Here is a 25152-nt window from a genome sequence, read left to right as displayed (position 1 = left end):
TATTGTATCTAGATGAGCGAAGCGACTTAGTTCATCGGGCGTGGTGTGGCTAGCCATTGCTACCCTCGCAAATGGGATTGCTATCTCTGCAGGCAAGATCGCGTCTTCTCCATAGACGATTGAATAAGGGGATGCTCCCGTGGTGCTGCGTTTCGAAATCCTGTACGCCCAGAGCGCCACCAGAAATTGTTCATGCCACTCTCTATGATGATCATGCATTGTCCTAATAAGGATGCAGATGAGAGTCTTATTTGTTGCCTCTGCCTATCCGTGCCCTTTAGGGTAGTAGGGAGTCGAGGTGTGGAGCCTTATATTGTATTGGTGGAGCAAGTCGATCACATCCTTGTTTACGAACGATTTTGCATTGTCTTCTCTGATTATCATGGGCGCGCCGAATCTGTAAATGATATGTTCTTTGATGAACACAACTATCGTAGCACCGGCGTAATCTTTGAGGGGTATCGCCTCGACCCACTTGGACGCGTATTCCGTGGCTGTTATTATGTATTTATGACGTTTCGAGGATAGCGGGTTGATCGATCCTATGAGGTCAAGTCCCCAACTATGAAATGGCCAAGGTGTCATTATACTGTGCATTAAGGTATGCGACGCTTGGATCAGGTTTCCATGTGTCTGGAAGTGTAGGCATTTCCGGACGTGTTCCGCGGTGTCGCTTTCCATAGTTGGCCAATAGAAGCCTCCCTGATAAAGTTGCAGGAACAATTTCCTCCTCCCCTGGTGTTCGGCATCGTGGGACCAAGTCATCAATTCTATTGCCTCCTGTTCCGATAGACACCGCAGTGCGGCATTACCGTAACTTCTGCGATAGAGGATGCCCTCGTGTATGAAGAAACATGCCGCTTTCTTTTGGATCTTGAGAGTTGCATGCCTGTCACTCGGTAACCTTTTGCGTTATATGAAATCGATGTAGGGCTGCATCCAATCTATTTCTTCAACAGTGCAGACCTCTGCTGGTTGGGGTGGTGCTTGACAGTCAGCGCAGTTGTCTTGGAGCGCTGACGCTTGAGATGACATACTTGGTCAGTACACACCCATCCTCTGGAGTCGTCTATAATGAAGGACACCGCCGGTTTTCACGCATGTTTCCGCGTGTAATTCCTGAAGCAACTTTTCAGCTTCTCTATTATTTACGCATCTTGTAAGGGACCCTCCGGCTGCTCTGTAGTACAAATCTCCTTGGATCATTACAAGTTGCTTCAGGGCTTGAATGGGCATAACTCGTTCTTCGTCCATCCGGGTAGGTCTTCAATATATGCCTGTCTCCAATCATCCGCTTCCTCGAAATAAATGTCTTCTTTCCAAGTACTGGGGGGATATTTTCTTCTTATTGTGACCGTGCCTTCTTCCTTGTCAACAGTACTGTTTATGGGTGAAAACTATTCCTGCCGAATTTGGTAATTTAGGGTGTGTGGATGAGGAACGAATCTAAACCCTAAACAAATGCACTGCACAGGAGTGCTTTGTGATTCGAGAAATCAATATGTACAATTCTGGCCTAAACCAAGAAATGGCCATTCCAGACTTGCTTCGGTCACAAAGTGAAGGAGATGGGGTTGATCTTAGAGAGGGAAGCGAAGAAGGTGTTGAGATTGTGAAGGTGTTGCCTATGTATGACTTGTATCAGAAAGCTGAACTGGCTTGCAAAATGTAAGCTATCAGTTCCGGTATTTTAATACGGTTGTATCAACACTTTCTTTTGTTGTCTTGTTTTTTTTTTTAAATAGGGAGGAGAACCTATTTATACAAGTCATTGAGCCTAACCCACCTCTCTCATGGGAAGTGGAGAAAGTGGAGTGATGGAGTAGTGGAGTTGAGTGTGTTAGTGTTACACGATCACTCTTTCCCACTTCTCCCATCATCACTAACCGTTCATGACTTCCTGACACATTCTTGTGATGGCGCGTTGTGCGTTGCACGCTGTAAACCGCCAAACCAATACCCCAGTATGTATCCCCCAGTTTGTGACATGATTGATGTCTCGAGTATGTGGATCGTGGGACCCACAAAAAGTAGCATGTAATGGTAGATTAAATAACTAAGTTATTTAGGAAGTCGATATTTATGAAATATCGTGTGAATCCTATGCATGTAATGCATCGAATGTATTTAGCATGAGTGAAGTATCGTTGTTTTAAGGCTTAATGGAGTAAGTCACGATTAAGCATCTTAAAATAGATGCATGTCTAGCCATCTTCAAGTGATCGTTTGGGGTTTTACAGGTAAGTCCTGACTTGGCCGATCACTTGGTGTGGTAGAGTGACGGATGGTAATCACCACGACACCTCATTGACCAGTTAACTCCTGACCAGGGTTGTATAACCAAGCAGGTGAAGTTGAACGGACTAGATGATCTTTGAGACACTCATCTGCGACCGTTAGTGGAATTAGGGTTTATGAAGAGGTGCGCAAGCATCACTCTTCAGCTTGGTCGAATCCAAGATTGGGACACGATTTTGGCAAGGACGATTGAGCATGCGTGTAGACGGCATGCCGGTGTACATGTCCATACCTCATTGTCTCGTGAAAGTGTAATCTAGATCGTGCAATTTGTCTGGCAAAGAGGAGCGACTAGGATTGATTTGTGACAGAGATTTTGTGCCGCAAAGGCCGCGCTTCATGCCAACTTTGGACGCGCGTTTTGAAGCGACCAAGCCTAGTCGGTCTTTTCCGATTAGTCTGGTGTGCAGACGACGGGCTGGTGTACACGCCTGTATTTCATCGTCCCATAGAAACGTGATCTAAGCCACTCAATTTGTCAGGCAAAGTTGAGTGGTCGAGATTAGTTTACAATTGGGAGGTGTGATCACGCCTAGTTTGGGCATGCGAATCGAGGCAACCAGGCATGATATGTCTTGTCTGATCGGGTGTGGAGATAGATGGGCCCATGGTTATCATGTTGATGCGCACCAGACCTGCCTAGTCTATTCCTGGACCCTTCGTTCGTGCAGGAGAAAATGGACGCTCGTGATGTTCAAACCCTAATTAGGGTTTCAGCGGTCGTGAGTCATGCCTTGTTTGGGCGCACGAACTGGAACGATCAACTATAGTTGGTCCTGACCGATCAGTCATGTGTGTAGGCGGGTCAATGGTGATTTTGTTGACATGCTCCGGGCCCTTTTGGTCCTAACTAGTAGAACAATGGCAAGTACAGGTCGTTCCCACGAGTAGTGTGAAAATACTACTTCTAACTAATACCAAGACCAAATAATCAAATAGATAATGTTTAATGAGTTTTCAGAAATTCGAAACAAAATGAAACAATAAACAATTTTAACGAAAAACAGAATGATAGAAGGTTGTTAGGATTTTCGGTTTCCACCAATTAATTATGCAAACTCTACTAATCTTTAAAAATCTATTCCATGCATTTTCAAATATTGTTTCTCCGCTCTAGTTTTCTTCGCTTCATGAGTAGTGATTCTAAAGCATTACCTATCTATCCTTGCATAGCACGTTTAGGGATTTAATCGAAGCACGAAATATCAATTCGAAATCATAAATAATCAAGAAAGTCACATGAACAATTAAATACCAAGCAATAAGAAGAAAAACTATTAATCAATCAAATCATTATTAGCACATAATTGTAGAGTTTACGCAATCAAATTGGTTTCCACTTAAACCCTAACAATCAATTTAGCTAGACATGGATTTCTTAAAAAACACAAATAAATCAAATAAAATTTCTAGCTAATCAGAAACGGAATCAAAAACAAAACTTCAAACCCTAGCCTTCACGGCTCTGCAGCCGCAGCCCCTTTTCATCTTCCAAAACCGCCCCCATCTGTTTCTCTTCGGTTTGTTGATTTATACCTACTGCCTAAGGTACTGCGAAAGAATCCAAAATAAAACCCATCAAATATTTGTCTGCCAAGGCCCAGTCCACTAACAAACTCTCTTCCGTAGTCAGCAGCACCACTCTGATGCCTGAACTTTTAAACTGCGTCACCGATTGAGAGTTTGAAACCCAAGCCACTTTTCCCGGCTAAGTGTCTTCACCCTGCTCCTGCTCCTGCTCCTGCCATCTCAATCTCGTTAGGGTCATAGCAGCAACGAAAGCTCACTTCGATCATCCCGGCATAACTGGTCGCAGCAACAAACGGGTCAGCCAAATTCCCAAATCCTTGCATACTCAGGCCACATCATTCTATTCCTTGTCCGTTCCAATTTGGTCACCCATCGGCTGCACAGTTCCAGCGACTAGTCAGGCCAAGTCATCTTTGTCCGTCTAAACTTATTCATCTGAAAAGCACCACCAACTTGCTTCTCAGAACCAGCTCCACTTGAACCCCGTAGTACCACTTAGAATTGGTCTTCATTCCCATCTCCATTCATGCAAACACGATCAGTATATACTCCTCTATCAATGACAGCAAATCGAGTCTCGTGTCTGACTTTCCGTCACAGAATTCAGTTCATTCTCCACCTCGAGCTCTCTATGCAGCCACCAAATCAACACCAGCACCATTTAACGCCACCAGAACTTCCATTAAATTCACACATGCAACACCTAGCTTTGCTTCTCCATTCGATAACCACCATTAGCCCACTGACTCTGCATTTGACACTCATCTTCTTCCTTCGCAGCTGCAGCCAGGCAGCTGTCTTTTCTTCTTCTCTGAACTGAGTACCGAGCTATCAACTCAGCCAACACCCCCATCACTGCCTTCCATTAATCCCAATTCAGACCACCTGTACAGGGATACAATCACTGGCAGTACCATCTTCTTCAACTGGTCGAGCAGTCATTACTTGTCTTCAGTTCTTCAATATCACTAACCCAGACCATCATTACTAACGCCATCAACTAAGTCAATTAGACATCGCACCATTCAATACAGAACCCAATTTGTGTTGCCGTATATTCTTCCATCCATAGTTCAATTCTTGACTGCATAGGAGCCACAGTGTTGCTGTTAATCCATCACTGAGATACTGCCTCTATTGCTTCTTCATTCAGGTCATTACCAAGTCTCCACAATAAGCTACTTGAGTGCGAAAAGAATATTTCTTCTGTAGTGATAAGTGGCAGGTGGTAGGGAGCTTGCTGGACACATATGAGTCCATTATGTCGTTAACTCATATGTGCCTTTCATGTGTGAACAAAAAGAACATTTCTCTGCTTCACTAATTTGATATTTCTGGCCATAGTTGTTGTCTTAAGCCTCCACGTCCCATTCACTTGCTAACTTCTGGTGCGGTGAGTAGTATGAGCGCTGCTAATATATATAAAGATTACCAGGCCAGCCTCAAATTATCATTGTGGTCGCCGATATATGGAAACATCAGGCCAACCTATTTCATTACCGTGGTTGCTGATACATGGAAATACCTGGCCAACCATTTTGGTTGCTGATATATGGAAATACCAGGCCAACCCGGCTGCTGATATATGGAAATATCAGGCCATCATAATAAGTACTGCTGATATATAGAAATACCATGCCAGCATAATAAGTGCTGCTGATATATAGAAATACCAGACCAGCATAATCGATCGTTGTGGTTGCTGATATATGGAAGTACCAGGCCAACCACATTTTGCCATTTTCGTTGCAAACACCATTAAGTCTCACATTTTGCTGTTTTTTCGCTGGATGATCGAATTCACTTGTACTTTCTACAAAAGCAGTAAAATAGTATTAGCAATTAAAATATTGTATCCTAGCTAATATAAATAATGGTATAAAATGTAGCATTTACATGCTTATCAACACCCCCACACTTATATTTTGCTAGTCCTCGATCAAAACAGAAAACTGACCCGCTACACAGCTGGTCATATAATAAGAGACAGAGAGAGACCCGCTACACAACTGGTCATAATTAGTTTTTTTTTCTTTTTTTTTGAAGACCCGCTACACAGCTGGTCATAAAATGCAAGAAAAAAGAAAAGACCTGCTACACAGCTGGTCATAACCCTAATAATCATAATATATTTTTTTATATAGACCCGCCGCTACACAATTGATTATTATTATTATTATTTTTTATTTTTATTTTTTTTAAATTTTATTATATTATTGGATGGATATTATTACATGAAACTACTTGGAAGCCTAACAAGCTAAGCTCCAACGACATACTATTACATTAATTGAACAGGTTGTTGTGCTAATCTACCAGCGAACCTCATGGGTAACCTAGCCAAGGGAGCCGAAACGGCGGGAGGGGGGGCTGAGATTGTGTCACAAGGGGGGCAAACTAACACTACCTTCCATGTTAATTCCTGCAATATTACGCCATTGGGGACTCGAACCTGTGACCTCATGGAGCGCATTAAACTTTGGGGAACGGGGATGACCAGCTGAGCTAGGGGGCCGTTATTATTATTATTATTATTATTATCAAGACGACAGTGTGTATATTACAAGTCGGTAGAAGGCAACCGAGCAACAAGCTGGGCGCCAACACCTTTTTGAATAATAATACCTAGCCTATGGAACAAATAACTGCCAATTTTGTAATTAACATCGTGACTAACTAGGCAGTTGCTCAATCTCTTAAGAAATATAACTAAGTCATCTCCCAATTCTTCCAGGGTAGAAAAAGCTAGTGCCTTGAAACCGTAACCATGTGCAGTACACTTATCTAAGTATTTCGTACGCTTGCGACTCACATCTACATCGATGGCTTGACCTGGAGGAGTGTTACGTGTTCTGGAGGTAGTGAAAGGTGAAATACCAGTGACGTCAAAACATACATCTTTACCGTCCTCCCAATTATAGACGATGATATCGGCCGGTTTAAGTTCTTTGTTAGAGTTTGAAAGAAACCCTAAAGAGACTTCTTTACGAGCCACAACACCTGACCTGTAACATATGTCAATAAGAGCGTCACGAGCCATGTCATGTCTGAATTTTAAACCCACTTCACTTGCACAGTGGACTCCATGGTCTGCATAAACATCCATCGGTCTGTTACACACTGAACACCTGCTACCTTCTTCAAAGAAAGGGATGGCAAGCCTGTATTTAAGAATGAATTGGAATTGTCTCGGTGCGACAGTTTTCAGTCCACTGATAGGAACTGCCTTAAGAAAATCCATTGCATGTTCACGTCTGTTGCATTGCCAGACTAAGGATTCCCGTTCATTTAGGTTGAAGCTGGCAGGTATATGTTCCTTAACAGCGCAAAGTATAATGCAGCCAATGATTTTATGGGATGAGGGGCGACATCAATGACGCTGGAAATGGAAGAAGGAGATCCACAAGCTTGAGTGAATGATTGAAGAGCTAGTACATAACTTGGACTGAGGTCAACAGGCGGTGAGAGTTGAAGAATGGTTTCCTGCAGATGTTTGGTCTGAGCATGAGAAGCCAAATAACAATACTTCGAAGTGTCTGCCATAGTATAGACGCCGAACCCTCCATCCTTAATTGGCAAGGTGGCTAAACGTTGTTGGACTAAGCCAAACCCGGCACCATCCCCTACAGTTAGCTGCCGCAAGTATTGGAGTAGATGCTTGTCATAAACTGTAGAGGCAACTTGTAGATGAGCAGGGCAGGTGGTGCGCATTGCGAAGTAGAGTCTAGAAACCCCAATAAAGTTTCTCAGTAGCAGCAACTTACACTGTGGATCGTGTAGTTGTTGTACTTTCTGCATCAACTGGATGGTTTTATCCACCCTATGAAGAACAATATCACTGTAGTATTGAGGTTCTAGGCTAACAGGGCCTCCTAAGAGTTTTACACCACTTAATGGCCTGCCAATATCTCTTGGGAAGACACCCTTTTGACTGCATCTTGGATCTGGTGATGGCCAGTAAATTTCAGTCTTCTTGATGTTCAGTTGTAGTCCTCACTTAGGCCCTTCCAACTGTATGATGTTCAACGCCTTAGCTACCTCCATTGTATCACCTGCAATGGTGCCATCATCTAGGTACCATGCATGAAGATCTAGCTTACATTGATTAGTAATCATATTGACAAGAGGTTGTAAAGTTAGAGCAAATAATAGGGGACCAAGGGGGTCTCCCTGTTGCACGCCTTGAGCTGATGAAAGTATAGAGTCATTGTAATAGAGCCTGGCAGGCTTTGAATAGCAAAACTCCACCCAGCGAGATATGCCTGGGCAATGGGTTCTAACTTCTCTAATCAATGTGGATCTGTCTACAAGGTTGAAGGCATTGCTGAAATCTATGAGCATCATAGTATTAGTATTGCACTCACCTTTCATATCTAGCAGCCTATTTGCAGCGTGCAATATGGCTTCACCACCACATGGCACACCCACTCCAAATTGATATGTTCCAAAATAAGGAGCCAAGTCTTTACAGACTACAGTTGCAGCAAGCTTGGAGAAAAGTCTCCTCCATATTGTGCCAACATCAATGGGTCGTATGCCACCACCCGGTTTGAGTAGTGGAGTTAATGGAGCGCTTGCAATGTACTCTCCTAGTATAGAAGGACATTTCCCATCTAACCATAAATTGATTACACCTGCAATTGAGGATAAGAGCTATTCACCAACAGCTGCAGCAGGACCACTCAGGGCATCTAGTAGATGTTGAGCTCTAAGGCCATCTCTGCCACATGAGGTGCCCTTAGGGAAACTTTTGATAGCAGTCAACACCTGTGCAGTGTCTACTGATAAAGCAGGAGCATTGATGTCCTCCGCAGGAATTGAAGGTGGTGGAGCTTGTGGGTGTTTCAGTTGGAGGTCATGTAATGTGTCAGGTGTAGGAGGGGCTAGTCCATCTGAGGAGAGTATGCGGATGGCTGCAGTATAATGGCCGTATGTTAATTTCTTCCTGCAGGCGTCCACGTTGGAATTCTTTTTCTTTTTATTCTTGCCACTGAGTTGTCTTTGTTTGTCATTCTGGCTAGAAGATGTGAGCAACTGTTGAGCCAGAATGCTGCATCCATTGGGCTCCCTCCACTGAACCAATGATTGGTTGATTGCAGCAATTTGAAGCTTCTTTTTGTTGCCAGATCGTGCTTCAGTCGAACTCTTAGGCCTATAGAGGTTTAAAGTGCACACAGGAAGTAACAACAATTACAACCAGGACTCCACATTAGAAGGACTAGCAATGACTTTGTCCAATGCTGCTTTTAGGGTTCGAGAAAAGTTCAGTCTGCATGATGGAGGTATACTTACAGTGGTTATTATACGTTTCTGAAAAATACAATTGAGTAATTCCACTGTAAGGCCACAATCCTGAGCAATCTGTGGATCATTAATTGGAGGGTTATTAGACACTAGAGGTTTCTCAACCCCATGAATTAGGAAATCAATTCTTCCCTCATTGTATGGACCAGGGATAATGCCGCCAGGTTGATGATTACAACAGGATTTCTTCCAAGCATGTGTATGCAGGCATCTGATGCAGAGCCACATCTGCATGGCATACAGACTCTTTTCCCAAGCAAAGTAGCAGCTAACGTTGTTGCGCATTCTATCCCTGCATTTCTCTTTGTCATTGTCAGTGGGAAAATGTTTATCATGAAGGTGTTTGTAGATCGCACTTTTAGCGTACCCTCTGCCAGCAACACCTCCCACGCATCCATCATAGTTCTTGAATGGGCAAGGAATTTTGTCACTTTGAGTTGAAGTATATAGGTGCTGGGAATTTATGTGTACGGTGTTTTGAGATGTGTTTTGGGGATTTGACAGAGAGCAGGCGTTGTGATAGGGCAAAGGAGATGAAGGTGAAGATGAAGCATGGTCGTGTGGTGTTGAAGATGAAGATTTCATGGATATTGTTGTACGCATAATGGATGAAGATAACTGCCGTAACTGCCCTAAATTGAGAGAAAGTCCTGATCTGTATTGAGCGTCATATGCAAGGAGATAACGGGACGAGATGAATGAGGAAGAAGGAGTAGGATTCGATGGAGAAATCCTGAAGAAACCGAGCCTGAATCCTCATACTTTCAATCGCCTGAAAATCGCCCAGAGCCTCTCTCTCCTTGCCGTTATTATTATTATTTATTATTATTTTGAAGACCCGCTACACAGCTGGTCATAAAATGGAAGGAAATTCCTGAAAAAGAAAAGTAAAACGTTAACCACTCCCCCAAACATTACATTGTCCTCGATGTAATTGAGTCATCCAAGGTAGAAATTAAGGTGGGAAATTCTAAAATACGATATGCAAAAATTACATAAATAAAAATAAAAGATAGAGTGAAGGGGACAATTCTGATGGGTCGACTCCCATGAAGCGAAAGATATTTGTTTCCCTACTCTCAGTAGCACGTAATCTCAAACAAGATGAGGTTAGTACCCCAAAGTAAGGTGCCAATCATATATATAAAGCCTGAAGAGTTGGGGATCAACCCAACTAATCTGATTAGTCGAAAACATGAACCTACAGTAAGAAAGATTAGTACCCAGAGAGATAAAACTGAATTCAATCATATTTAAAACATAATTTGAACCTTGAATATGAAGTAAATCACGTTCGCAGATGATTACTAAAGATTGTCTAAAGAATTGAACAGTTGTTGGACTCCCTAAATCTGGTTCTAAGTCAGCGGAAATAACTTCCACGACTGATATTGGTTCAAATGCACAAGTATCGATATGTTCAACATTCACATAAGCTTTTAGAAAATCACTAGGAGGATCCCAAGAACAAGGGATCAACGAAACAATTATATCATGATTAATTGACCCATTATCATCTACAATGGTTTCATTATTAAGGGTCAAGGTCAGAGCTTTCTCAACTAATGGAACTAATCGAGACTGGGTAAAGACTAGAGGTTCTAGTTTGGGCTTCCATTTACTAGTGTCTAGTAGCGGTGTGGAGTCTAACAAAGCATTGAATTCACAAATAACACTATCATCATCAAAACCATACCCAAAATGAGCTAAGCAAACCTCTAATGGATATTCCAAGTCGCTTTTGCAAAAGCTTTGCGAGTGCATACTTTCTTTTCGCCCGCTCCTCTTCAGACTAAGGTACCTGGAAAACATTCAAAGAAACTGCGTAAAAAGAACTAAAAGAAATCTAAAAGAAAAAAAAAATTATATACAAAAATAAAAATAAGCTATATACAAAAATTTATATCAATCACAGTGTATTATGCAGCCACTCCCCGGTAGCGGCGCCAAAAACTTGATAGGCTCGAAATCCTACAATAAAATACTGCAAGTGCACAATGTCTAACTAGTAGAACAATGGCAAGTACAGGTCTTTCCCACGAGGAGTGTGAAACTACTTCTAACTAATACCAAGACCAAATAATCAAATAGATAATGTTTAATGAGTTTTCAGAAATTCGAAACAAAATGAAACAATAAATAATTTTAACGAAAAACAGAATGATAGAAGGTTCTTAGGATTTTCGGTTTCCACCAATTAATTATGTAAACTCTACTAATCTTTAAAAATCTATTCCATGCATTTTCAAATATTGTTTCTCCGCTCTAATTTTCTTCGCTTCATGAGTAGTGATTCTAAAGCATTACCTATTTATCCTTGCATACCACATTTAGGGATTTAACCGAAGCACGAAATATCAATTCAAAAGCATAAATAATCAAGAAAATCACATGAACAATTAAATACCAAGCAATAAGAAGAAAAACTATTAATCAATCAAATCATTATTAGCATATAATTGTAGAGTTTACGCAATCAAATTGGTTTCCACTTAAACACTAACAATCAATTTAGCTAGACATGGCTTTCTTAAAAAAACACAAATAAATCAAATAAAATTTCTAGCTAATCATAAACGGAATCAAAAACAAAACTTCAAACCCTAGCCTTCACGGCTCTGTAGCCGCAGCCCCCTTTTCATCTTCCAAAACCGCCTCCATCTGTTTCTCTTCGTTTTGTTGATTTATACCTACTGCCTAAGGTACTGCGAAAGAATCCAAAATAAAACCCATCAAATATTTGTCTGCCAAGGCCCAGTCCACTAACAAACTCTCTTCCGTAGTCAGCAGCACCACTCTGATACCTGAACTTTTAAACTGCGTCACCGATTGAGAATTTGAGACCCAAACCACTTTGCCCGGCTAAGTGTCTTCACCCTGCTCCTGCCATCTCAATCTCGTTAGGGTTATAGCAGCAACGAAAGCTCACTTCGATCATCCCCGGCATAACTGTTCGCAGCAACAAACGCTTCAGCCAAATTCCCAAATCCGTCCAAACTCAGGCCACATCATTCTATTCCTTGTCCGTTCCAATTTGGTCACCATCGGCTGCACAGTTCCAGCGACTAGTCAGGCCAAGTCATCTCTGTCCGTCTAAACTTATTCACCTGAAACACACCACCACTTAGAATTGGTCTTCATTCCCATCTCCATTCATGCAAACACGATCAGTATATACTCCTCTATTAATGACAGCAAATCGAGTCTCGTGTCTGACTTTCCGGCACAGAATTCAGTTCATTCTCCACCTCGAGCTCTCTATGCAGCCACCAAATCAACACCAGCACCATTTAACGCCACCAGAACTTCCATTAAATTCACACATGCAACACCTAGCTTTGCTTCTCCATTCGATAACCACCATTAGCCCACTGACTCTGCATTTGACACTCATCTTCTTCCTTCGCAGCTGCAGCCAGGCAGCTGTCTTTTCTTCTTCTCTGAACTGAGTACCGAGCTATCAACTCAGCCAACACCCCCATCACTGCCTTCCATTAATCCCAATTCAGACCACCTGTACAGGGCTACAATCACTGGCAGTACCATCTTCTTCAACTGGTCGAGCAGTCATTACTTGTCTTCAGTTCTTCAATATCACTAACCCAGACCATCATTACTACCGCCATCAACTAAGTCAATTAGACATCGCACCATTCAATGCATAACCCAATTTGTGTTGCCGTATATTCTTCCATCCATAGTTCAATTCTTGACTGCATAGGAGCCACAGTGTTGCTGTTAATCCATCACTGAGATACTGCCTTTATTGCCTCTTCATTCAGGTCATTACCAAGTCTCCACAATAAGCTACTTGAGTGCGAAAAGAATATTTCTTCTGTAGTGATAAGAGAAGTGGCAGGTGGTAGGGAGCTTGCTGGACACATATGAGTCCATTATGTCGTTAACTCATATGTGCCTTTCTCGTGTGAACAAAAAGAACATTTCTCTTCTTCACTGATTTGATATTTCTGGCCATAGTTGTTGTCTTAAGCCTCCACGTCCCATTCACTTGTTAACTTCTGGTGCCGTGAGTAGTATGAGCGCTGCTGATATATAAAGATTACCAGGCCAGCCTCAAATTATCATTGTGGTCGCCGATATATGGAAACATCAGGACAATCTATTTCATTATCGTGGTTGCTGATACATGGAAATACCAGGCCAACCACTTTAGTTGTTGATATATGGAAATACCAGGCCAACCCGGCTGCTGATATATGGAAATACCAAGCCATCATAATAAGTATTGCTGATATATAGAAATACCAGGCCAACATAATAAGGGCTGCTGATATATAAAAATACCAGGCCAGCATAATCGATCATTGTGGTTGCTGATATATGGAAGTACCAGGCCAACCACATTTTGCCATTTTCGTTGCAAACACCATTAAGTCTCACATTTTGCTGTTTTTTCACTGGATGATCGAATTCACTTGTACTTTCTACAAAAGCAGTAAAATAGTATTAGCAATTAAAATATTGTATCCTAGCTAATATAAATAAGGGTATAAAATGTAGCATTTACATGCTTATCAGCCGGCCTCCCATTCACATCTCTTAGCCAGGGTTGGTTTGTTAGTTGGGACCAGTCTCCAGTGCTTGTCAGAGTGAGGAGTGATTGGTTGCAAAAAGGGTTGTGTGATGAGACTTACTTGGGCTAGGAACCTTTTAATGTATGCCGACGGGCTCTCTCCAGGAAGTTGTATCACGTTGGCAAGATGTAGGTGGTGCGGCAACAAACTGTCCCCAGGTCCAGACAGCTTGTTGGATATCCTTTCGGGTACCGAAGCCGGTAGAGGACAAACTTCCAGTGTTGCCTTGTTGTCGTGTATCCAAGAGCGTCCTATGATCATGTCGTAATTAGGATGGTCCTTGACTATGTAGAACTTTGCTTGCGTTAGGGCGTCACTCAATTTGATTTCAAGATCGATGTATCCATATGCGTCTCCATGTTCTCCTTCTGGAGTCTTAATCACAGTTGGGTTGCGTGTAACCTCCTGCTTTGAAATCTTTGTTGCTTTCAAGGTCTGGAGAGTGATGATGTTGAATTCAGAGGCCCTATCGATCAATGTGCTATCGAACTCGACAACCCTCAAACGAGCAACGGTTAAGAGTCCCCAGTTTACCTTGCTTTCATCTTCCAGTAAGGACTGAGGTTTCGAGACCGCTTCCTTTTCCAGATACAAGAGCCTGCCTGAGAAAACGCGGTTGAGGGCTGCAAATATGTCCTGACGCTGTGCTTTGGAGAAGTACAAGATCTCTCACAAATGTTCCATCATAGATTGTACAGTCTTGCGAACAGAATCCCCGGAAATGATGCAGTTCCTGACAGGAGAGGATCTCTATGAACACCTTCGTTTCCAAGATGGAGTTCTCCTGCCTCTATCTTTTCTTTGAAGATTTGCTTCAGTCTGTTGCAGTCTTAAGTCAGATGATGGACAAACCTATGGTAGCGGCAGTACTTGGGATCCTCCATATCTTTCTCGGTTGGCGGGCTTCTGATAGGAGACAGCTTGATAGCGTCGTCTTGAATCCATGCCTCCAAGAGTTCTACCACTTAACTCATGGGGAATGGGAAGCCTGCATCTTTCGTGTCTTGTGCAGGAGTCTTGCCTACTCCCTTTTTAGACGAGGTCTCTGTGCCGGAGCCGCACGCTTGGGTTGTCATTCCATTGCTGAAGCTTTCTTTTTTACTCCTTCGCGTACCATGCTCACAGAAGGACCAGTGTTGTATTGTTTGTTGGTGAGGCGCCTGCTTCCTCGACTTTCACGTAGGTCTTCGTTTCGAACAACCCTGGTTCTCTCTAGTAACGCTGGGGAAGTTGTGGCTGAACGCTTGGCAGCTTCATGGAGTTCGGAGAACGTATGAAAGCCCAAATTCTCCAGTAGGGCGCGGTATATGGGTATCATCTCGTTGATGTACAGCTCCACCAATTGTTGTTCAGTGATGTTCGGATCATGACAATCTAGTGCTTGAGTTCTGAACCTTTTAACGAAATCGTTCGGATGTTCGTTGTTCCGCTGAGAGATTCTCCCTAGGTCTGAAAAGGTGATCTGCTCGGACACGAAGAAGTACTTTTTATAGAAAGCACTGACCATCCCGTCCCAATTGGTTATGCTGTTAGGCGCGATGTTGTTGTACCAGGTGTACGCCTTTCCCGTAAGTGACTTCAAGAATTCTTTCAGGCGGAGAACACAATTGTATTCATGTTCTCCTAATGATTCCAAAAATCGAGAGATGTGTTCATGAGCGTTACCAGTACCATCATAGAGAGAGAACTGAGGAGAGGTGTATCTTCTTGGGAGAGGAATTAGTTGTACATCTTGAGGATACGGCGACTGATGTTGGTGCACCTCCATCATGTTTCCTTTGCCTCGGTTTTGGAGAAGTCTTTCAAGGTCTTCACGTGTGATGAAGTTGGATGACCGGTCCATCTCCCTTGGGCGTTCAGGAACAACACGAGCTTCTTCATTCATGTGGGTCTGAGTGGAAACGCCAGTTCTCTTTCTGAGTTGCAGCCATATCCGTTTGAGTCTTAGCAAGAGCTTCCTGTCTCTCCATCAAGTCTGCGATGGTAATTGGAGATGGTCCTCCTCTTGCTCCCTCGGCTCCCCTTCCTGATGAAGGAATGAAAGTTGTTGTTCTGGTGATCGTCGGAGGTGTTACACTTGAAGAGATGCCAGGGTTCGCGGCTGCTCTGGCTCTGGTGATAGGAGGCGTTACACTTAATGGAACATCTCCTGCTCCACTGGTGTTGGTGGTAGAAGAGACGGTTCCACGAGATGTATTGACCACAGTAGCTCCACTGACAGGTACATCAATACCAAGAGGGTTATCTACACTAGTTCCATCAGAATTGATTGATGATCCTGACCTAAGTTCCACCATCTTTGAAACAGATTGATGATTGGATTGAATTTAAGATCTACCCCTTCGAAATTGATGAAATTGAATCAGATTTTGAAGAAATTGACTTTATAACCGAGAGATTAACCTCCCACTGTGGTCTCCAATTGTTTATGGGTGAAAACTATTCCTGCGGAATTTGGTAATTTGGGGTATGTGGATGAGGAATGAATCTAAACCCTAAACAAATGCACTGCACGGGAGTGCTTTGTGATTCGAGAAATCAATTTGTACAATTCTGGCCTAAACCAAGAAATGGCCGTTTCAGACTTGCTTCGGTCACAAAGTGAAGGAGATGGGGTTGATCTTAGAGAGTTTAGCGAAGAAAGTATTGAGATTGTGAAGGTGTTTCCTATGTATGACTTGTATCAGAAAGCTGAACTGGCTTGCAGAATGTAATCTATCAGTTCCGGTGTTTGAATACGGTTCTATCAAAACTTGCTTCTGTTGTCTTGTTTTTTTTGAAAATAGGGAGGAGAACCTATTTATACAAGTCATTGATCCTAACCCACGTCTTTCATGGGAAGTGGAGAAAGTGGAGTGATGGAGGAGTGGAGTTGAGTGTGTTAGTGTTACACGATCAGTCTTGCCCACTTCTCCCATCATCACTAACCGTTCATGACTTGCTGACACGTTCTTTTGATGGCGCGTGCGCTGCACGCTGTAAACCGCCAGACCAATACCCCAGTATGTATCCCCCAGTTTGTGACGTGATTGATGGCTCGAGTATGTGGATCGCGGGACCCAAAAAAAGTAGCATGTAATGCTAGATTAAATAACTAAGTTATTTAGGAAGTCGATATTTATAAAATATCATGTGAATCCTATGCATGTAATGCATCGAATGTATTTAGCATGAGTGAAGCATCGTTGTTTTAAGGCTTAATGGAGTAAGTCGCGATTAAGCGTCTTAAAATAGATGCATGTCTAGCCATCTTCAAGTGATCGTTTGGGGCTGTACAGGTAAGTCCTGACTTGGCCGATCACTTGGTGTGGTAGAGTGACGGATGGTAATCACCAAGACACCTCATTGACCAGTTAACTCCTGACCAGGGTTGCATAACCAAGCAGGTGAAGTTGAACGGACGAGATGATCTTTGAGACACTCATCTGCGACCGTTAGTGGAATTAGGGTTTATGAAGAGGTGCGCAAGCATCACTCTTCAGCTTGGTCGAATCCAAGCTTGGGACACGATTTTGGCAAGGACGATTGGGCATGCGTGTAGATGGCATGCCGGTGTACATGTTCATACCTCATTGTCTCGTGAAAGTGTAATCTAGATCGCTCAATTTTTCCGTCAAAGAGAAGCGGCTAGTATTGATTTGTGACAGAGATTTTGTGCCGCAAAGGCCGCGCGTCGGTGTACATTTCCATACCCCATGTTCTGCAGACGACGGGTTGGTGTACACGCCTGTATTTCATTGTCCCATAGAAACTTGATCTAAGCCACTCAATTTGTCCGGAAAAGTTGAGTGGTCGAGATTAGTTTACAATTGGGAGGTGTGATCACGCCTAGTCTGGGCGTGCGAATCAACGCAACCAGGCATGGTATGCCTTGGACCATCAGGTGTGGAGATAAATGGGCTCACGGTGATCATGTTGATGCGGACCGGACGTGCCTAGTCTATTCCTGGACCCTTCGTTCGTGCAGGAGAAAATTGACGCTCGTGATGTTCAAAGCCTAATTAGGGTTTCACCGGCCGTGCGTCATGCCTTTTTTGGGCACACGAACTGGAACGATCAACTATAGTTGGTCCTGACCGATCGGTCATGTGTGTAGGCGGGCCCATGGTGATTGTGTTGACATGCTCTGGGCCCTTTGAATATACATCTACACCCTCCATCTATGCCTGCGAAGATGGATGGTTGAGACTTACATGTGTCGCAGACCCTAAATTAGGGTTTCACGTCCGCGCTGCTTTGGATGGACGATTTGGCAAGCCTTGTTATCCTTTTGAGGAGTCTGACCATGCGGGGCCCGCATTGGGTCGGTGGTGAATACTCCAATACCTTCCTGGGGGTTATGGATCTGATCTAAGTCATCCAATCATGCTGGTGAAGTTGGATGGTCGTGATCGTTTCTGAGACTGATACGGACAGTCCAGGTGCTCGATCGGGCTAGTATAACACTCCGAGAGTTGTAGCCTGTACGGGTATTTCGTACATGCCTTCTTATTTAATGCTTGGAGATTCGTGATGCTCTGCTGAGAGCGATCACTCAGTCGTCATACCGTACCAATAATGAGAATGGAGTAGTACAGGAAATACAAGGCTGGTCATGCATTAATTGGTAATGCTATAAGTTTTATAGTGAATAAGTATTCTCCACTTTATCAGTGGATTTATCCTTTGCAGGATATTAGCGCATAGTTTTGGCTTTTACAATTTTAGCCTTAAATGAAAATCCACCATCAACAGGTAATTTGCTTTCCAGGGTTGTTAGGGCATCTGCATGCTTATTTCCGCCTCTACCAGTATGATCCAGAGTCGATCCCGTTTGGTTCATCAATATTTAAGCTTCTACCCGATAGGGTGCTAGGTGTGGCTCCTTGACATGGAAATCGTCGTTCACTTGATTCGTTACAAGTCTTGAATCGCCCTTAACTTTTATGCTTCCCAGGTTAAGCTCTTTCACCATTCGGAGTCCCAAGATCAGCGCCTCGTATTCCGCGACGTTGTTGCTACAGGGGAAGTCCAGCTTAAATGAGTACGAGAGCAGCTCCCCTCGTGGCACCTCGAATACCACTCCGGCTCCTCCGACTGTACCATATGATGACCCATCAAAGAACATGGTCCAAGGCTTATCAGCGTCTGCAGTTGCTACTTCCCCGGGTACATACTCATGTACTTCATCATCCCCTTCCCCTGGAAACATTGTTATAAGATCGGCTATCGCTTGTCCTCGCGCCGCACTTGGTCGTTGATACTTAAGTTAAAACTCCGACAGTTGTAGCAACCAACGGGCAGTTCTCCCCGTCAGAATGGGCTTGGAGGACAAGTAGGCTATGGGGTTTGTTTCCGCCACCACGATAGTTTAGTGCACCAAAAGGTAAGGTCGTAGCTTTTGCGTCGCGTATATAAAGGCTAGGAACGCTTGTTCTACGCGTGGGTATCTTAACTCTGCATTCCGTAGGACTCGACTGACGTACTAGATGGGTGACAACTCGTTTCCCCCCATGTCTTGTGCCAGGACTGCGCCTATTGCCGAACCAGTGAACGCCGTTTAAAGGTAGAGGGGGACCCCCTGCACCGGAGGCCTCAGAATTTTGGGGCACACAAGGCATTGCTTTAGTTTTTTGAATGCGACACACTGAGCTTCTCCCCACACGAAAGGAATATCTTTCTCTGTAGTCTACGCAGCATATTACTTTTCCATTCTTTTTGGTAACGAGTACGATGTTGGCTAGCCAGGTGGGATGTTGGATAGGCTTGATAAACTTGGCTTTAAGCAATCGCTTCACTTCTTTTTTTATCGCGAGTGCGGTAGCTCTAGGGAACTCTCGGCTCCTTTTTTCTGACGGGCTTGAACTCCGGCGAGACTCCAAGATTGTGTACCACTAGGTTGCTTGCTATATATGCCTGGCATTTCGTCATAGTCGTAGGAAAAGACATCCTTGTAATCCTTGAGTAGCGCGATCAGAGCTGCCCTCTCTTCTTCATCTAGGATCTTTCTTATCGTGATAAGGCGCTCATCTTCTTGTGTCCCTATGTTGACTTCTTCTGTCCCATCCAGAGTGAGGTCCTCCGGTGTTCGCTCTCCGGTGGTATTGACGGTAGCCTCCATCAATTGGTCTCGTAGCTCATCATCGTCAATTATGTTGTAAGGGAATTCCGCCAGGACCTGTTCTGCGCTTTCACCGGGAACCTCCGCTTCTATCATTGTTGTATCAACATGATCTGATTCATCTGCGGGTGTTCCCTCGGCTAATTGCTATAAGTGGTATACATGCCCCCCATCTGGCTTGGAAAAGCGTTGAAAACTGGGATGCTCTTCTTCTCCGTCGGGAATACCAGTCTGGAAGGGATAAACACGGACTTGACCGGCTTCGGTTTCTCCTCCTCTCCCTAATTTGGTAACGGGGCAAGCCGTGCTTTGGGCATCTCATCCTCTTCTTTTGGCACGTCGTAGAAAATTGCATCCGCCATATATGCTTCTTCTGGATCGAAGGGGTTGCTTGTGTCGGGTATTCGGTACTGCTTTCCTCCAATATTGGTTTTTGCGCATTGGTGGTATGCCCGCGCAACTACCTTATGGTTGAGCAGCCAGCCTCGCCCCAATAATACATGGAACGTGGTATCGTCTTCTAGTACATAAAATGGTGTGTGTCCTCGGACGGGGCCAACCTTCATGACCAGGTTGACAATCCCAATGGCTATTTGTGCATGGCCTCCAAACCCTTTAATTGTCGTAGTCCGCATTCTGACCTCAGACCGTTGCACTCCCAGAACTTCTAGTGTGTGTACCGAAATTAGGTTCAAAGACGCGCCTCCATCAATAAAAGATCTCTTCAGTGGTTTCCTGTTGATGTGCGCTGTAAGCTATAGAGGTCTGAGGTGCTCCCTCGGGTAACAAATATCTTCGTTTGTAAATACGATTGTTTTCTTAGGAAGGAGACCGCACGGCCTCCCTGCTGCTATGGCTTCAATAGCCTTGGACGCTTCTTTGACCTGATTCTCACTGAACCCGAGCGAATCGAAGAACTGTTGAGCTAGTACCGTTTTAGCGAACTGGCTAACCACGCTGTCTGTGTTTGCAAATGCTGGGTTCTCCGCCTCAACCGCGCATGCTTCCCCTTCATCATCATCCCACGGCTTCCAGTCATCTCCGCTTGGGTCATGGGTGAGCATCATGACTTGATTTTGGGTATCCTTACCACTCTCCGGGTTACCCATCTCAATCTCTCTGATTTCCAATTTTTTATGGAACATTATTTCAAGGTTAAAGCAGTCAATTGTGGGGTGTTGTACCCTGCGGTGGAACTGGAAATATCTGGCATCGTTTGTGTCAATGGTGCTCGGATCCATCTTTGTTGGAGGCAGTTGAACTTCTTTATTCGCTATCAATTGTTCTAACAACCCTACGATCTGCTCCTTGCTGTAGGGCAAGGGTGGTGGAAGCGCCTGTGTTCCCAAACCCTCTCGGTTATTATTCGCGCGAGCGTTTCTGGGTACGGTTGATACAGTGTTAACCTAGTTTCTCCAGATGTAGTCTGATCTTGGTTCCTCGATGCAGTCGGCGATTCTTGCGGCCGCTTCTTCTAGTTCCACGAACGTGGGAAAGCGAAAATTGACCATACTTTTCTTGAAGGACGGGGTCATTCCTCGTACACAGATTTCCACTAAAACTTCCTCCTTAACATCCTCGTGGAAATCCAGGGTGAGGAGGCGGAATCTGGCGATATACTTCCTTATTTCCTCACTTAGGAACTGGTTTCACTTGCTCCGGTCGATGGTCGTGACTTTCCTTTTTGTTGAATAAAATTTTCTAAGGAAGAGTGTGGACATGGTCGTCCAGGAACCGACGCTCCCGGGCCTCAGGTTATCATACCATGAGAATGCTGTGTCGGTTAACGACTTTGGAAATTCTCTGAGACATAGTTTCCCATCGGTTGCCCGATCATTCATAGCGGATAGGAATCGGCTTAGGTGTTCCCTTGCGTTACCCTAGCCGTTGTAGACTTTGAACTTTGGTGATGTGTAATCCTCTGGATACTGATATTATGTGATTTCGGGGGTATAAGGGATCGCCATGAAATTGTAGTTGTCTTGTTTTACGACTCTGTAATTCATCTCTAAGTATCTTGCCACCGCCTCATGTGTCATAGCTATGGGCTCCTCCTCTTTCTCTTCCGCATTCTCCGCTGTTTCTTTGGCGCTTTTTGCCGAGTTGGCTGCCTTCATGAGCTTTCTCAATTCCTTCTCCCTGTGTATGTGATTTTCTAGCTCTTTTTGCATTTCTTTGAGAGAAGGCTGGGTAAGTGCCGCCTCCTCAGTTTCCTGTTGTTTGTCTTCTTCACGAGCATCTCCTGATTTTCTTACTTATGTGATCTGGTCTGTTACTATTCCCACTCTCTCGTCTTCAGGGTTGAGCGGAGGGATGTTTGGATTCTCTATCGCGTCTGAGCTGGCGCCTCTTGGGTGTGTCATGGTGTTCTAGGCACGAGCCTCCGGGTGTGGTCGCCAAATGTTAATACCGGAATGCTCGTTAGGTCTTACCCTTCCTAGTGCACCAAGATGACCTCACTTTTCTTAGAATAATATGAGAGAGAGAGAGTTGCCTTTCCATTGTACCTTGTCCTTTCTTTTATATCCGTTCCTAAAAACCCCTCTTTTTACTACATCATGGCACATGTCCTAACTCCTCTTAATTACCCTTAGTGACATTCTTTAACATAACCTTTCTCTTCTTTGTTAATTCCTTCCTTATCCTTCCATCTTCATGGGTATTTCGTACTTGGACTTGGGATTAGTCACCAAGTCCCCATACCATGACCCAAGCTCACCTCTATTCTTAGGGGCACCCCCAACTCGTTGAGGGGGTATTTTTTTCATGTATCAACATCTGTGTTATTTCTTTTCCGCATTATATTTTGGGGTTATTTGGTTTTTGGTACTCACTTTTTGACCAAAACCTGGGTTTGTTCTAACATTTGTCCAGCTTTTGTGTTTGGTCTAAAGACCAACGTTGACCTGAGTTGACCGTTACTAAATAAAATTTTAATAAATTTTATAAAATAAATTATATGAATTTACAAATATATCCCTGATGTGGGCTTAGCATCTAACGGCTTTGATTACATTATGTCTGATAATAGATCTAGCGGCTATAAACCTATTTTCATCTTCTTTTCACGGGGTTAACTTCATCTCCTCTTCATCTTCCCAACAAAGAAGAATATAAAAAAGACGAGACAGAAATTGGGTTTGAGCTGTTTCCACTTTAGAAGAAGAGAGTACTGAGATTGGATTGAAGTTATCCCTAAACCTATCGAAGATATTATCATTTTCTCTTCATCTTATTATTCTCTTTATTATCTTCTTATTGGATTGTAAATTCAGAAATGTCATTGTTGAGAGAGTGAGATTGAGACTGTGATTGTTGAGAGTGTGAGATTGAGAGAAAGATCAAGGATTGAGCGATGGTGGTGGCGATAGTTCAATTAGTTGATTCGGATTTACAAGTAAAGGTAATTTATAGAGAATATAATTAGTGTTCTTATTTGATTGATACTTTGTATGAAATTGATTATGACTGTTATTCAATAATCGATGGTTTTCTGTTGTGAGAACATAAAGAAGAATTGACAGTTAATTTATGGATTTTGGTGGAGATTTGGGGAATTAGGGTTTCTGTTCTTTCCCAAATCTAATTGAATCTTGGGTTCTATAGGAAACCGATACAGAAATGTAAATAGAAGGATTTTATGAGTAGAACTGAGTTGTGATGATATCAATCGAGTTAAGTTGAGTTATTAATTGAGTTATGATTTTATGAATTGTTATGGTTGAATTAAATTGAAACAGAATAGATGATTATAGTCTTGGAGACGCTGTGATGGTTTTTAGAGATCAATTTTGAAGATTAAAGCATTTGCTAAGATTATGAAGAATGGGTATTTTTTAGAACTTGAATTGGTTTTGGTTATGAGCTGCAGTTGGTGGTGATATGACTGAAGCTGTTATGAATGCTAGATGAATTACAACGACTGATAATGAATGCACTCCAGGGAGATGGCTTGCAGTTCGTTAAGTTCAGATTGGGTCTGATTAGCAGTTCGTGAGATAGAGAACGGAGTTTACCATGAATGGGTCTGAAACTACATTTTCCGTTTTAATGGTGGCGGTGGCGATACATAAAAGAAGGATGCAAATATCTTATGTAAATGCGCAAGAAATAGAGGGTAAAACAGTAAATGCATATATTATATATATAGATGTATATAAATGATGAAATTAAAAGTATTAATAATTAGACTTAACTGGGTCAATGGAAGTCAACGTTGGTCTTTAGACCAAACGCAAAGGCTGGACATATGTTAGACCAAACCCTAGTTTTGGTCAAAAACTAAGTACCAAAAACCAAATAACCCTATATTTTGTTATCTAATTGAAATATCACAGGTTGTGCATTGTTCAATCAATTAGAATATCCGACCTTTTGGTTGTTGATTTAAATTGATTGACACTTGGATATTGGTCTTTGGTACCATCCAAGTTATCTCTCTAGTATTTGATAAAGACTCACAGGTTTCTATTTGCTTGAGTATATAACAAATCGAGAGATTGAGATATAAACTCTTTGATATACTTTTTATCTAGATTGAGTCTCACTATCTAGTTGATTCTCTAGAAAGTATACTGGAGTTTGTCCATACAGATTGCTAAATGAAATATTGGGTGTGGTTGTTGTACCCCCACTTTTTCAATTGGTATCAGAGCAGGCAAACACGTTTAAAGACCTTACAAGTATGTGTTTGTAACGATCTATTTATGGACGAGTCTATATCTAATAACGTACCTGTTCATAAATTACCAGATGATTTTCAAAACTTGGATTCACCGGAGAGGACTGTCACATCTAGGTCAGTATCTAAACATTCTGTTAATGTAAAACCTGTTGAATTCTGGGAAAAACGCCTAGAAGAACAGTTGGATGAACTTTCTGATGAAGATGATTCAGATATTGATAGAGATGTTGATGAAGAAGTCTCTGAGTATGTGAAGGTTTTGAATTCGTTAGAGAAGAAGAAGATGACAACTTCTCATGTCACTCCTCTTCTGACTCCTCTATGTCGAGAAAACAAGAAATTGAGAAGATGTTACGCAGGTGTTTATGTTTCGAATCGTCCTAACGAATCGATCCTCAAGGAAAACCTAAGTATGAAGTCACTTGAATGTGATAATCTCTATCAAAAGTATGTTTTGTTGGAAGAGAAACTTGCGGAATCTGAAGCAAGGATTAACTCCCAGCAAACAAGTTTTGACGACGGAGAAAGCGCTTATCCCCCTCGAGAAAAACGCCTTGAGATTGATTTAACTGTTGCTCTTCATAGAATCAAGATGTTGGAAGGTGAGTTGAAAAAGTTCAATACTAGTTCAAGCAAATTAA

The 25152-nt window shown here is 42.9% G+C and overlaps 1 long non-coding RNA gene across 1 annotated transcript; it reads left to right on the top strand.

The window, feature by feature from the left end:
• The first annotated feature begins 22898 nt into the window (after positions 1–22898).
• On the top strand, positions 22899–24031 carry LOC113327702. The gene is made up of 2 exons (XR_003349151.1): positions 22899–23230; positions 23568–24031. It is a non-coding gene; the product is annotated as an uncharacterized LOC113327702 (long non-coding RNA).
• Positions 24032–25152: the final 1121 nt, after the last annotated feature.

Source organism: Papaver somniferum, chromosome 1 (genome assembly GCF_003573695.1).
Source record: "Papaver somniferum cultivar HN1 chromosome 1, ASM357369v1, whole genome shotgun sequence".
NCBI classification, from domain to species: Eukaryota; Viridiplantae; Streptophyta; class Magnoliopsida; order Ranunculales; family Papaveraceae; genus Papaver; species Papaver somniferum.
This window is presented reverse-complemented; position numbering and strand designations above follow the sequence as displayed.